This window comes from Poecilia reticulata, chromosome 1 (assembly GCF_904066995.2).
Source record: "Poecilia reticulata chromosome 1, P_reticulata-male-v2, whole genome shotgun sequence".
NCBI lineage: Eukaryota > Metazoa > Chordata > Actinopteri > Cyprinodontiformes > Poeciliidae > Poecilia > Poecilia reticulata.
In genome coordinates this window covers 14,790,144-14,806,357 of record NC_088830.1, presented here as the reverse complement: position 1 = coordinate 14,806,357, position 16,214 = coordinate 14,790,144, and the positions used below count along the sequence as shown (strand labels likewise).

Genomic DNA, 16,214 nt, shown 5'->3' with positions numbered 1-16,214 from the left:
GACAACCAATTCACACACACACACCTAGGGACAAATTACACAGACTAAATAACCTATCAGTCATGTGTATTCACAGAGTATCCAGAAAAACTCACACAAGAAAAACACACGCAAACAAACTCCATGCAGAAAAACCCCGGGTTGGAATTTGAACCCAGGACCGTTTTGCTACAAGGCAACAGTGCTACCAATTAGAACCACCATGCAGTCCAAGTTCTGAAGTCCTGGTGTGAAAACAGCATGTGGGACTAACTGATCTATGTGCCGGCTTATGTCACTCACTGATAGGAGCTTGACAGACATTTGGATTCATTTGCCAATAGTTGGAAGGGTTGGTTCCCTTTTGGGGGGAGGTTCATTATCAGGACTGTTCAGAACTCAGTCATTAAAGGTGAGTCCTATTCTTTCCTCAGAAGTTGCCTCATTTTTGAGCCAGTAGGCAGGGTTACGTCTGGGCCAGTTCCTCATACGTTAAACTCTTTGTTGGAGCCTTTGAGGAGATTCGTGATAGCGTTCACCCTTTGAGCACGCTCAGAGGCACAAAGCTGGACAGACCAGAACTTTCTGCACCTTCTTCAGACCTTTTCTGCAAATGCGACTCCTGGATAAAACACCTCGGATTCAAAGGTACAGGCTTGTCTTGATGACGAGGTCTGTTTTCATGCTGATTTTCTCAAATTTTCCTTCTTTTTCTAATTCTAATGGAAACACGGGATTCGCACCTTCAGATCAGGAAACAGATGATTTACTTGGGTGACTTTATTGACGTAGTTTTGCATGTGCATGCATCCATCACGGATGAGGCCGTATAACCAGCCTTTACACGGCCCAGTGGAGATTTCAATCTGCTTTAATGGAAATCCGTGTCTGCTTCAGTCAAGTTAACTGGCACAAGGTTGCCACATTTCACAGCAGCTCACAGCGCACTCACTCACTGAGTCTCCTTCTCCATCATCACTTTCCACTTTCCACTCATCCGTGCAGATTTTGGGGGTGAGAAATAAGAGCAGAGATAGTACGAGCCATTTCTGTCGCCTTGCACTCGGGACACAATGCATTTGCCACCAATCAATACATAAAACAGGTGAGTAGCTACAACAGTAACGATTTATGTTTGTTACTGTCTTTTTTTCTGTTTAGTTGGTCTATTCTGTCTGGGTTCTGTTTTCTGTTGTAAATACAATAATAGTTTTATATGTGAACAGATGTTCATCTCCATAGATTGTGTTTTCTGGATTCATTTGTCACAATTAAAATGTTTATTTCATTTTGATGATCTTGGCTTACAGCTTATAAAAACAAATTACAGTTTCTAGAAAAATCGCAATATTACAGAAGGCCGACGACTTTCGATATGGTAAACAGAAGTGAGCAGTAAATCGGTGACCTTGCAGCTTTCCAGGTTTCTGTCACTCACATTTTATGTGACAGGGGGGTTATCCATAAAAGACGTAATGAAAAACTTTGGTGGAAGAAAAAGGTGCGGTTGAAAAAAATGTGGACAAGTAGTAATCCTAGCAGCAACCGTGAAAAACAATGCAAAGCAAAAACCTATGTAAACTGTTGTTGATTCACATAGGCTGCAGCTAAAGCAACCTGGGAAACCGTAACAATTCAGTAATAACACAAGTATTTTCCATCCATCCATTTTCTTGACACCCTTGTCCCTCAGTGGGGTCAGGAGGGTTGCTGGTGCCTATCTCCAGCTAACGTTCCGGGCGAGAGGCGGGATACACCCTGGACAGGTCGCCAGTCTGTTGCAGGGCAACACAGAGACACACAGGACACACAACCACACACACACCTAGGGACAATTTGGAAAGACCAATTAACCTGACAGTCATGTTTTTGGACTGTGGGAGGAAACCGGAGTACCCGGAGAAAACCCACGCATGCACAGGGAGAACATACAAACTCCATGCAGAAAGACCCGGGCCGGGAATCGAACCCAGAACCTTCTTGCTGCAAGGCAACAGCTCTACCAACTGCGCCACTGTGCGGCCCACAAGTATTTTCCTTCTTCTGTCATTCCTTATTTATTTATTTTTTTTCCCCCAATCAGCTGTTGGTCACAGAAGGTAGTCCCTCTGAGTTTAAAAGCAGCAGGTCAACCTGCTAATTGTTTAGAGATGATTTCAGGTTAGCTGAAATCATCTCAACTGAGATGATTTCAGCTAACCCTCGAACTGAGGCGACGGACGTCGCCTCAGTTCGAGGGTTGGAGATTGCAATGTGGAAATGTGGATTTGAGTTTCACAGACACGCTGACAGGAGTGGGATGTTGTGACAAACTGAAGATGCAGATGGATTTCATTACGGAGAGGAATTAAGCGTCCCCCCCTCCCACCCCCACCTACACGATAACTGTACCAATACAGATCTGCCATCCATCATCAGTGAATTAGATTCCAGCTTTTATGTTGTTTATCAGCATGTATCTCATTTGTGTGGGGGGCTGCAGCTTGGCTGATTTCTGAATTTTAGGCAGAGCTGCTGCCAAACCTCTGCTGCGTGTTTACATTTTCAATATTTATATATATATATATATATATATATATATATATATATATATATAAACTTTGAAAACTAAATAATTGGACCGGATACAAATTGAGTAGAAAAGCCGATTATAGCGCAGTGGTTCCAAGCACCAATAGGCAGATATTAGGCAGATAGGATTTATTTAAAAGACTAACGCCACTGAACCTCAGCAGTCTTAAATGCAAACAGATGCATCAGGTAAAAAGTGGTGAATTCATTCACAAATATTTGCAAGCAACTAAGTTAGGGACAATATAAAACACCCACAACAAACAAATTTCAAGGCTAAAAGTTAATACATTTACCTACACAAGAAAGCACTTCCAACGTTTAAAAAAATAACTAGTTGAATCTTTTAATTTATTCAGTAACTCCTTGTAACATTGTCCACTAGTTAACATTTGTAGATGTTTTACCACATTAAAAACCCCCCTGAGTGAATTACAGTTTTTCCCTCCCGAAACAAGAAACTGGTGTCCAGGAGTTTTAGATCGGTATCTAAATTTGATCTTGTTTGATTTAGTTAACTCTTGTCAAATTTAACCAGAGCATGCTTTGGTTATCCCTCTAATTCTGAAAGGCCTGGCAGATGACACCCACTTATTCGTCTCCAGAGACTTTACATGCACTGGCTGGGCATTCATCCAATCGAGCTTACTAGTGTGATTGGCATTTTTCATTACAAAAGGCTACTCTAAGGCTTAGACTCTCCAATATGTGACAAGTGAGAAAAACACACAAGAGCTGCTTTTGTACTTTTTCCAGAAACCAGACTTCTGTGTCTTTCTGTTAAGGATAAAAACAACTATCCCAGATTCCCAGAATGCCTTTCTTTCTATTAGATGACTACTAGAAGATTCTCTATGAAGTTATTACGTAGTAGTTTGGGTTTCACTTTGTGAATGGCGCTACTGAAATGAACTAACCTTTCAATAATATTCTCAGTCATCAGATGGGTCTGTAAACTTTTTCTTCCAAAAAAGGAAAAACGGTTTTGGGAACCAAGTGGACTGATAAAAGTAAACTTAAAGTTTATTGTTGCAAATGCTGGTCAGTTTTGACCCAAAAACTTTAGGTGTCTGCTCGAAAGCTGAAGATGGATTTGTTTTCAGATCAGGGTGAGTCCAAGCATTTATCCAAATCCATATTAAAATGACTTTATTTGAGGAAAATTATGGTTTTGAAAAGGCCAAACCAGAGGGCAGAACTAAACCACTGATGATTAACTCAGTTAATCCCACATGACATTTATATAAAGCTGAATTAGAGCAAGGTTAAGTACTTTTCATTTTAAAAATAAACACACAAAAATAAGTACGTCAACTTTTTCTAGAATCTGCAAGTTGCCTAATTGGAAACAGTCTGATTTTATTGAATCTTTTTTGCAACAATATGGATTTTAACGCAATAAAACCCTGAGTCTAGGTGCGCCATCATCGCTAACACGTTTTTGTCCAGCTTCAGAAGACCGAAGACATGCTTCTTCAAACCCCGTTTAGTTATTGCGGAGCAGATGCTGCAAAGAAACATCACACTTTTCACCACAATCTCATTTTCCCTCCCCTCTAATCTGTTGGCCTATATTTCCAATACTTTCAGAGTTATTGTGCGCTTCGCCTGGGTTCAGTCTGAGGCCAGAAGTGAAAACTGTGTTTGTCCACAAATCAGAGCCTTTCGTGGGTGTTTTACGTCAATAAATCTGTACTGTAACAAAAAACAATCAAATAGGATGAGATGACATTTCTTTAGATGTCATGAATGAAAGCATATAAAGAACAGTTGATTTGAGCACAGACAACATCGCAGTTTTGTTGAAATATTATCAAAATATAATGAAATCTGCTCATATTTATTTTTAAATAAACTTGCCCAAAAAGTTTACATCCATCCTTTATCTCTACTTGCTCAAGACAATGGAGTTAGGAGCATTAGCTGAAGTTTACAGGCTTTAGTTTTAAGTTATTACAAGGTTAAGCAGGACCTAAAAGCATAAAAAGTGACTCATCGATCAACTTAACGATGGAAATAACATATAAAAACCTTAAATACAAATTTATGACTATTGTCTAAACATCTTTGCTCATTCAATGAAGTAAGAATTTTTAAAAAGCTACACAGTAAAAAAAATTCCGTAAAAATACAGGAAAATGTACTGGTAATTTTCTGCCAGTACATTTTCTGTTTTTTTACGGTATTTCCAGCAGAAATTTTTCCGTAATTTAACAGATTTTTTCCTGTAATTTAACAGCTTTTATATGTTAAATTTTTAACATAGAAAACAACCAGGTCATGCAGCGGTTCCATTGACACTTTTCCCCAAATAACAAATAAAAATGGGTAGGGCGGGAAAGTGAAGGGGTCAATGGTTCCCTGACCGTCCTGTTACGCTGCGCAAATCACTGCCAGTTCAGACTTGAGAGAATAATGCATTTAGTGCCCACAGATTCTATTTTTTTTCATAGCACATGCTCACTGCGTGCTATTATTATGCCGAGCAACAGTTGCCATGCTGCTGCCATGCTGAAGTCATGTCATCAGCATGACTTCAAATGATGTCTGTGTCATGAGGGCCTTCTAAGGTTGACTTTGTGATGTCATAGAGGCAATGACATCACCAACTGATCAGTTAATTCTCTGATCAGTTAACACAAATCAGTTAAGTCAGTCAGCACAAGATTCATTTGGACGTTTTAGCTCAGCACAACGACGATGAACAAGATGAACGACGAAAGCCCACAGAGAGAAATGGATGTAAAGCCTAAGGTCTCTTTTTGGACAAAAGTGAAAAAAACATTGTCCAACAAAGTTCACCCTGGTCAAAGAAGCCCAGATTACAAGAAGAGAAACTTTCTCAGTGAACTTCTGTGGGAAGTGATTGAAAAGGCTGCAGATGGACCAACTCTGCATCTTGTCAGACAAATCTTTCAGGAACAACACAGCAAAATTTTGATCTTGCTATTGAGAAAAACTGGAGAATTAAACGTGGACGTACTCTCCGAGGTGTCAGAAGAGCTAGGAGAAAGGATTTTCCAGAGTCTTGCGAGAGATGCATTCCACTTTGCCAGTGGACTGCATTTAATCGCACTACTTGAACACCCAGTAGGACACCAAGTAATTGTGGAGAAATTCAAAAAGCACCTGGAGAATCCTGTTCCTAAAGAGAAAATGTTAGCGTCTACAAAAAGAAAGTTCAGAAAGACATTTTTTCCTACTGAAGACTTGTACGCAGATGAAAACTGCCTGAGTGAGGATTATACTCAGGCAGCCATGGACCCTGAACAGTTTTTGAGGGACGCAAACAGGATGGGTTTCAGACGAGGAACCGAAGACGAAAGGAGAGTTATGGTGGAAAATATTCTTTGGAGAATAATTTATAAGTCTAGTTACAGATCTAGCTATGGGCATTACAAAAGGAAGCACACCGAACCTGTCCAGAGAAAGCTTGCTCCAAAAATCTGGAAAGAAGTAAAGGACATAGATTTCGTCTTTTTTGAGAAAATGGAAAAAAAAATCTGCAGAGACATCTTGCAACTTCTCTGGGGCAATGAGGATGCAGTTAGAGAACTGCTCTTCAAGTTGATCAAAAGCGACAACCCAATTGTTATTTATAAGGTTGTCCAATGCTTCCAAAGAACCCTGGCACGACCGCGGAAAATTATTCTCCAAGACACCGTTCTCCAAAAGGCATGGGGGCACATCAAAAAGGCTGCGTGTTGTGGAGACGCTTCAGAGGAAGAAGAGAGGCAAGAACCCAACGCTGTGTTTAGTCCACACATAGTTGGGCCTCAAAGTTTGGTTTGCTCAGAGGTCGGTACTGACTTGAAGAAGTCAGGGCCGATCTCCGAGTCAGGAACCGCCTCCAAGACAGGACCCGGTTCAGAGATAGGACCCGCCTCCGAGAAAGGACCCGCCTCCGAGACAGGACCCGCCTCCGAGAAAGGACCCGCCTCCGAGAAAGGACCCGCCTCCGAGACAGGACCCGCCTCCGAGACAGGACCCGCCTCCGAGAAAGGACCCGCCTCCGAGAAAGGACCCGCCTCCGAGAAAGGACCCGCCTCCGAGACAGGACCCGCCTCCGAGAAAGGACCCGCCTCCGAGACAGGACCCGCCTCCGAGACAGGACCCGCCTCCGAGAAAGGACCCGCCTCCAAGACAGGACCCGCCTCCGAGAAAGGACCCTCCTCCGAGTGTGGACCCTCCTCCGAGACGGGACCCGCCTCCGAGACGGGACCCGCCTCCGAGACGGGAACCGCCTCCGAGACGGGACCCGCCTCGGAGACGGGAACCGCCTCCGAGATGGGACCCGCCTTCGAGACAGGACCCGCCTCCGAGTCAGGACCCGCCTCCGAGACAGGACCCGCCTCCGAGAAAGGACCCGCCTCCGAGAAAGGACCCGCCTCCGATTCTGGACCCGCCTCCGAGACAGGACCCGCCTCAGTGTCTGGACACGCCTCAGAGTCTGGACCCGCCTCAGATTCTGGACCCGCCTCAGATTCTGGACCCGCCTCAGAATCTGGACCCGCCTCAGATTCTGGACCCGCCTCAGAGTCTGGACACGCCTCAGAGTCTGGACCCGCCTCCGAGATGGGGCCCGCCTCCGAGTGAGGACTCACGTCCGAGACAGGACCCACCTCCGAGACAGGACCCGCCTCTGAGACAGGACCTGCCTCCGAGTCAGGACCTGCCTCCGAGTCTGGACAGACCTCTGAGACAGGGCCTGCCTAACGGTGTTTTGAGGATTTTTTCTCACCAACGGAGTGACACATTGTCAGAAGTGTCAAAACTGGATGCGTTTCTTCAGCCAAACTTTAGTCATCTGCTGTTACAGTCAGAGCAACGTGGGAAGAGTGTACCGAAGAGTCAGAATGGGGGGCTGAGGGAATGGTGGCGGACTGGGGGGCTAGAGTACCTTCGAAGGGGTTCGAAGAAGAAGGAGAGACGGTGGGGGGCTGACATATCGTTAGAGGGGTGAGGGGTCGGGGAAGCGAAGAAGGAGGGGGGCGAAGGAGAGACATTGAGGGGGGGCTAGTGTACCATTGAGTGCTGGGGGGCCGGACGGACAGCGTATTGCAAGAAGGGGGAGGAGGTCTGGCTGTAGAAGGAGGGGGGCGAAAGAGAAACGTTAATTTGCGGACTGGGGGGCTAGAGTATAATTAGAAGGGGTTCGAAGAAGAAGGAGAGAAGGTGGGGGGCTGACGTATTGTTAGAGGGGTGTGGGGTGGGGGAAGGGAAGAAGGAGGGAGCGAAGGACAGACATTGAGGGGGGGCTAGAGTACCATTAGAAGTGTGAGTGGTCGAAGAGGGTGGGGCAGGTCTAGCGTACTGTTGAGTGCTGGGGGGCTGGACGGACAGCGTATTGCAAGAAGGGGGAGGAGGTCTGGCTGTAGAAAGAGGGGGTGAAGGAGAAACATTAATCTGCGGACTGGGGGGGCTAGAGCATAATTAGAAGGGGTTCGAAGAAGAAGGAGAGAAGGTGGGGGGCTGACGTATCGTTAAAGGGGTGGGGGTGTAGGAAGCAAAGAAGGAGGGAGCGAAGGAGCGACATTGAGGGGCGGCTAGTGCACCATTAGAAGTGTGAGGGGTCGAAGAGGGTGGGGCCGGTCCAGCGTACCGTTGAGTGCTGGGGGGGCTGGACGGACGGCGTATTGCAAGAAGGGGGAGGAGGTCTGGCTGTAGAAGGAGGTGGGCGAAGGAGAAACGTTAATCTGCGGACTGGGGGGCTAGAGTATAATTAGAAGGGGTTCGAAGAAGAAGGAGAGAAGGTGGGGGGCTGACGTATTGTTAGAAGGGTGGGGGTGGGGGAAGCGAAGAAGGAGGGAGCGAAGGAGCGACATTGAGGGGCGGCTAGTGCACCATTAGAAGTGTGAGGGGTCGAAGAGGGTGGGGCCGGTCCAGCGTACCGTTGAGTGCTGGGGGGGCTGGACGGACGGCGTATTGCAAGAAGGGGGAGGAGGTCTGGCTGTAGAAGGAGGTGGGCGAAGGAGAAACGTTAATCTGCGGACTGGGGGGCTAGAGTATAATTAGAAGGGGTTCGAAGAAGGTGGTTCTTATATAGTAAAGGTGGTGGGCTGACGTATCGTTAGAGGGGTAGTTGGGGAAGTGAAGGAGGAGGGAGCGAAGGAGAAACATTAATCCCCCCGATCCCCTCATAAATGCTATTTTATTTATACAATTAGGGCTATTGTAAATTAATATTTTAGTAATTGAATAATCTATCGATTATTCTTACGATTAATCGAGTAATCATATAAAAAATTTAACAAAATAAAGTATTGGTAAATCTGGCATAACAGCAGTGTTACTTCCCTAACAGTTACTTTTTTGTAGTTTAGAAAACTAACCTGTAATAATAACAGCTCACTTTCTAAGTTAACCTGACAACAAGTTACACAAAAATCTAAAATTTATTTCAATTTACCATAATAAGAGGCAGGCTAACAAATACGCTTATTAAAAATGTCTATGATCCGGCTTTTAGTTTATGTATTAATCTTCAGTCAGTTTAATAGATGAACTCTCACGTTGCCCCATACATGTCAAGCTTTGAGTTTGAGAATATGGGAAATGTCGCCTCAAGTGGTGGTGGGCCATAATTTAACAGTTTGTATATGTTATGTTAAATTACGGGGGAAAAAACTGTTAAATTACAGAACAATTCTGCTGGAAAAAAAACCCAGAAAATGTATTGGCAGAAAATTACCAGGACATTTCCCTGTTTTTTTACGAAAAAAATTGAAATAAAATACTGTTAAATTACGGGAAACTTCTGATGGAAATTCTGCAAAAAACACTGGAAAATATCCTGGCAGAGAATTACCAGGACATTTTCTGTATTTTTTTTTTCAGAATTTCCATCAAAATATTTTCCATAATTTAACAGTTTTTTGTGTCAAATTTATCAATATTTTGTTAACCCAAAACTGAAATTCTCTGTCTTTTTACTCTTTTGTGATATATTCACAAACTTTTTTTTTTTAAAACTTAGGACATTTCCAAATACTTTTGTCTTCCAAACCATTGAAGTCTGTATTCTATACCATATATTAATTATAGTGTAAAATATATTAAAGTTAATGTATTTAATATATTCTTAACATAATTTTGAAACAAAACTAAATTCTAAGTCCACAGTAAATGTAGTTGTAGAACACAAAACACTTAGATTGAAAGTAGCTCATCATGCAAAGTGATGTAAAAATGAAACCATTCTACAATCAATTTGCAGACTTTATTTTGCAATTTAAGACCATAAATTGACGTCATCTAGTCTTTATAACTAACCTTTGCTATTATATATTAAGAGTTAAACATATTCTTGAGCTTGCTAATGTTTATCTTCTGCACATCACAACTAATTTATTGCATTTTACTACACAAATTTCAACATATAAATTAAATGTAAAGCAATCTTGACTAGACTTTGTAGTCAAACAGTTTTGTTAATTACTTACTATAAGATGGAACATACAAAAAATTGCTTTGGAACATGAAAATCATACCGTGTTTCCCCGAAAGTAATCCTCAAAAGCCCCACTATGTCTTACTTTCGGGGTATGTCTTATTTTGGAAAAAAATTGTCAAATTTTTTGTTTTAACCAGAAAATTAACATTTATCAACAACCTGAACAGTATTGTATTCACCACAAAACAGTTTTATAAAAGGAAGTGCCAAGAATGTCTTGTTACAACATTGCATAACATGTAAAACAATGAAAAATGGTAAGAACGAACAGTGGAATACTGGAAGATAAAACAGATTTATTCCATGACAACCATGTCATCATCCTCAGGATACTCCACGGTGTAACTCTTCCTTTTACCACTGGAACCGGAAGCGCTCATGTCTAGGGGCAAAAATATAGCATACGGTATAAGCACTGCTTGTGGTTCCGTATCACAGTCTCCTGTGTGCATTACCGTATTTTAAGCAGGAGGCGGCAGTGACAAGTGCAGGGGACGGCGCGGTGACGTATTGAGAGGGGGACGGTGCGGACGTGGGCAGGAGGCGGCGCGCAGCTAGATGAGAGGGAGGCGGCAATACCCCAGTGTTTCCCCGACGGGGTACGGCTTATATTAGTCGACCCCCCTGAAACCCCCGAAACGTCTTACAATTGGGGGTGTCTTACTATCGGGGAAACACGGTAGTTGTAAACAGGACCAACATACTTCAAAATAAATGAAATACAAGCATAAATATTTAGTTAAAAATCAAATGCTACATAAACCCAGCCTAATGCCAACGACAGTGGAAGACACTGGATTCATGAGTGTGTTATCTCATTACTTCTAGTCGCTGTGAACATAAAATAAAACAGTTCAGTTTGTTTATGTTCTGCAAAAAAAAGGTTAATACAACTCTTACGTCCAGTTACCAAGAGCTTGAAATGTTGTCTGACCAGTTCTTGTGCTTCGCAAAAGTTCTTGGTGCACCAGGTTTGATGAGATGACCAATCACGTTTAAACTTCAAAAGGCTCAAATTTTCCATGGATTCCCAGTCGTTCAGTTCATTAAGGGACTTGAACCATCTGGTTGGAATGCAAAGCTGCTTCTTCACCTTCGTCTGCGTCATGTCAGTCGACCTCATTCAGGGTTTGAGCCCAGAAAATCTATAAACAAAGAGAATGGATACTCAAGTTTAACACAGAAACACTTCATGTTATAAACATACTTTTTACAAAACGCTTCTAAATTACATTACAGCAGCATATCACCTTTCTCATCAGCGTCTCACCAATTGCTTATCTCTCTTTCACAAACAACAACATTGAGTAATTTTGATTTAAAAAATCTACACTAGGAGTGTGTCAATTGCAGATTTCTGGCCAATCTTTAAAAATCTGACTTGTCAATTCTGATTTTGGCCGATACTGATCGTCTTGTCTGAATATTCCTAAATGCAGAAAACGTCAGTGGGTTGGCAACAGTGGGGTGACTATTGATAACTGCAAACATGGAGACATGACCTGGTGGGCTGGTCTATCAGTCAAACGTCTCTAACAGGAGAGGAAAGCGTTTGATTTTTAGATCTTTGCTGAGGTAGAAAAGATCAGTGGATGAAATCACTTCCACATGTATTGGCGGATCACCAATCGTCAAAATTAAGGATTTGGGGAAGATTTATTGGTGCACCCCTAACATACACAATACACAAATATTTTCTTTTGAAAATAAAAACATACACTGATTTTTGCATATTTATTAAAATAAAGTCACCATGTCATGATTTTATGTCACAAGACGTATAATTTGTGAAAATAAAAACTCCTCCATTTCCCCTGAGCTACTATTTCATCTGAAGAAATCCACCACTCCCAACCAAAACCAACCAATCAGAGACAGGAGGATAGTCTTAGCGCAGTCAATCAACCTCTTCATGCTGTCAATCAACTTAACATTACAGGAAAACCGTTTATCCACTGTCATTGGTGTCCATGCTAACTAGCCTTAACATTCATCCTTAACATTCATGACAGGTTCCGTTAGCTGCAGCGTAGCCAAATGCAAGAGATCAGGGAGAAGTGGGATGAGCAGCACCACAGTGACAGTTTCAACATATATGTAAAAAAAATGTATCATAAGTTACATAGTGCTGCATTAGATATTATTAGAAAGACACTTAACAAAACATTATGCCTATGTTATTGTAGAAAACACCTACTTCTTAATTTAAACTAAAGGTTTAACAGGTTGAGTAAAACAAAAACAAATTTATACACCTATTTTAAAAATGCCTTGTTGCTTTCCAGGAAAAGTTCAGGAGTGTCTGGATGCAGCTGTTGAGGAGAGGAAACAAAATAACCATACAAGGAGAAATAAATATAAACACCAAAACATGCAAGTCTTCCAATAATTAAATCAATTAGTTTTTTTTTGTTTTTGTTTTTTTCTATAATAAAATGAAATAATTTGTTCCGACAACAAATTTGGAACAGTACTATTTATATAGTTTTAAGCTAAGCTGCAATAACCAATAACGAGTTTGCAAGTATGCATTTCAGTAAAAACTCCCAATTGGAATATTTTTTTTTGCAAACGTCACTTTTATTTACTCTCAGTGATGTTTGTTCCTATTTCAGAAATATGAAAATTAACTATCTGTATGTACAATCCACTAACTTACAATTTATATGAGGCAAGAAGCTTCTGACCCATTGTAACAGTTTATCAACATAACCTAATCTCAACATGCCTGATTAGAGCACTAAACATGCAACAAATTTAACGCTGACTGAAACACGAGCCGTCGCCACCCCAGTCTTACCGTCGTCTGTGGTGTTCCCGAAAAGAACAAACCTCTAGATTTAAGATTGTTGCACATTTTTGAGTATGATTATGCTCCTATGTGTTGGAGGCTGTTTGGTTGTAAATGTGAAGATAAAAGCAATATAACAAATCGCCATTGGTGGCGCTGTTGCTGTGCACAATGAGATGTGAGCTGTACATGTAACAGAGATGAAGATGAAGTTCCCCGTTCCTGAATAAACGTTGCCATGTGCTATCTCCAGTTATCTGCTTGAATATTATTTTTATTTGACCTAGTGTATCATACACAACATCGTCCCCTGGTCTAACGGTTTCCCTCCGCCCCCACATTACGTTCGTTCGTCTCTCCCGCTCCCCCCAAGTTTACGTTCGTCGTTCGACCCCACCATACTCACCACCCGCGACATTTCCCATATTCTAAAACCCCAAACTTGACATTGAAAGTATATTTACCGAAGTTAAACGGCCACCTGCTTTTATGTTAACAACCGGGACATCAAATCATGTTATCAAATAAGACAACTTGCAGCTTGATATTTTTAAAAAGCAGGTTTGAGACATAAGTAGCATGACGCCATGAACATTTAGCTTTCACGCGCCCAGTTCAGTTTGACTTGAAAAAATGGCCGGTACTTTGAATTCGGTAAAATACATGAATAGTAATACATAGTGATGAGTCCAGCAACACCGACGCGCCGGGGCATGCATCAAGCCCACAGACCGTGTCCGTGCGCGTATTAGTTTCAGCAAGTCACGTGACCAATACAGGAACTGTTTCGAAGTGTCACTGGATGCCAAACTGTGTTTATAAGGAAGCGAATCTGTCAAAAGCATTTGCCAAACCAATTCTTGATCTTTTACATTGTCATCTATGGAGCAGCTTCAAAGGAAATGTTTCCGCAGTGTGGGACCATTTTGATCTTATATTGGAAAATAAATTTGTTTTCATTTTTGTCGTTTCATCCGGTTCTTGTCAGTTTCTACTTAATCTATCTGAACCCCAATTCAGCTGAAACTGACTTTTAGTTTACTTTTATATTATGTTCTGCAGGTTAAGTGCCGCATATGTTTAACTAAACTGTCTTATTTAAATAAATCCACTTTTTCAATGCTGAGGCATTATGAGGCCAGGCATGAGAATGAAGTCCCAGATTCACCCAGATAAACTCAAATATGCAGCCATTCTACAAATTACTCAGTTGCTTTTTATAAATTATGTCATATACAGTGAACCCTCGCTGTAACGCGGTTCAGTTTTCACGGTATCGCTGCTTCGCAGATTTTTTTGTGCATTTTTTTTCCCACAGTGTTCTTCGTCCTAATTGACCATGTGATTGGTAAAAACAGTTTCCGCGCTACCTGAGTGCCAATAACGTTACGGTGTTTAATACAGATTGGCCACTCAGGAGATGGAAACTGAAACTTTCAATGTCTGCTGAAAAAAAAGAAAACTGTGGCCAGAGGCAGCAGAACCCGACCGGAGGCTCGTTTGATGAGATCCGTCGCTCTGCCGTAGATACAGCTGTGAATCTGGCAGGGCAGGTTGGTGGAGACGCTTTAATGACATGACTGCGGATCACATTAATAAGGCCCGATTGATGCACACGCACATCCGCTGATCTGAAAACAGGTTTTGTTCTTTGGTTTCAAAAGTATTTATTTATGCTGTGTAATAACTGTAAAAAATAAAGGTGACTACTTCACGGATTAAGCCTATCACGGGCTATTTTCGGAACGCAACCGAAAAACAAGGGTTCGCTGTAAATGTAGTGTTTATTTAATTTTTTTTCTACAGCAGAAGTTTTGTCAAAAAAGCTTAACAGGCTTTATTTCATTTCATTTTTTAATAAAAATGTGTGGGAAAAAAACAGTCCATGCATCCTCATTCCAAACACATTCACTTAAATTTTCACTTTATGGTACATGTTCACATTCTTTATTGACTGTATTTCAAATATATTTTAAATGTAACTGAAGATACAACAAATAATATTCAATAAAATATTTTATTGAATAATATTATTCATTATTATTCAATAATAATATTGGTCATCAAATCACTTGATGACCAATATTATTGGTCATCAAGTGATTTGGTCATCAATTGGTCATCAATTTCACTAATCAGTGAAAATTCTTCACTGATTAGTGAAATTCTTCACTAATCAGTGAAGAATTTTAATTTAAAGTAAAAAAAAAAACTATTTTCAAAAGAAATGTTATAACACAAGAAGGTTTTAAATGTGCATTTATAGGAGAGTAAAAACAAAAACGTTCTCCTAGATGGCGCTGTTTAGCTGGATTTGAGCACAAGCCTCCTGGTTTTATAACTCTGGTTGACCTGAGCTAAGATAAACACAATGACTTGGCGTCCAGACAAAAGCCCGTTTCACAATTAAATGCATGATGTTTTATTTTTAGTAAAACTGCACTAAAACGCACAGACAGAGGCACATCTCAATATTGTGTCATCCCTCATTTCAGAAACTGAAACTCATTTATTGAACAGATTCAGATGAAACAAATCTCTGAAGTGCATTGGGCTGGTGTCTCCCTGATCAATCTACTGATGCTAATCCTTATATCAGTGGTCTTCAGCTCCAGGCCTCCAACTTTTATATTTGCCTCTGCCTCAGCAAACCCGAGTCAAATAATGAGGTCATTAGCAGGAACTGAGCTGTACATTGAGGAGGCGAGTCAGGCATTTGGGATTCAGGTGTGTTGGACATCTAGAAGTTAAAGGACGCTGGTCCTCGAGGACTGGAGTTGAAGATCCCTGCCTTGGATTCTCATGTGTCAAGTCCTGCTTTAAAATACGATCAGCATCTCCATAAAGCTTGGAGAGGAAAACATGAAGTTCTGAATTTGGACTTGATCTCAGGTACCTTGGATTGTGTGCTGCTCCACTCTTTCCATTTTTTTTCTTTAATCTTTTGACTTATGAATCTCCTCAAAGCCCTTACATGGATTTTTGCTCTATAATCGTCTCAAGGCTGTGCTTGTCCAGGTTATTTGAGCACCTTTCTCCTCTCACACAGCTTTCCATTACTGTATTTAAACACGACACTATGAACAGTTATTTTCTTTAGCGGCGCACTTTTGTGGCTTAACCTCCTTGTAAAAGCTTTTTACCTCCTGCTGGACATCCGTCAAACCTACAGGGTTAAACTGCGATCCTTAAGCCACACAAGGAGCTGCTGCTGCCATTAACTTTACAGTTTCTTAAGCAGAGAAAAATACTGCAGTGTTCGTCGTCTCCTTAAAGCTTTCATTTAAAAAAACCCAAAAAAAAACCACTTACAGTAGTTTTGTGGGTCAAAGCAATTCATGAGTTTTGCATTTCAAATAAATTAAGTTTTCTATGATGTCTAAACTTTTTGAGAGGCATCTACAGGGAGCCTTTCAGGAT

The 16,214-nt window shown here is 41.4% G+C and overlaps 1 long non-coding RNA gene across 1 annotated transcript; it reads right to left on the bottom strand.

Annotated features, from left to right (window-relative positions):
- Positions 1-9,713: 9,713 nt before the first annotated feature.
- LOC145551663 (uncharacterized) lies at positions 9,714-14,457 on the bottom strand. The gene is made up of 2 exons (XR_014087553.1): positions 12,259-14,457; positions 9,714-11,148 (listed from the first exon to the last, which is right to left on the bottom strand). It is a non-coding gene; the product is annotated as an uncharacterized LOC145551663 (long non-coding RNA).
- Positions 14,458-16,214: the final 1,757 nt, after the last annotated feature.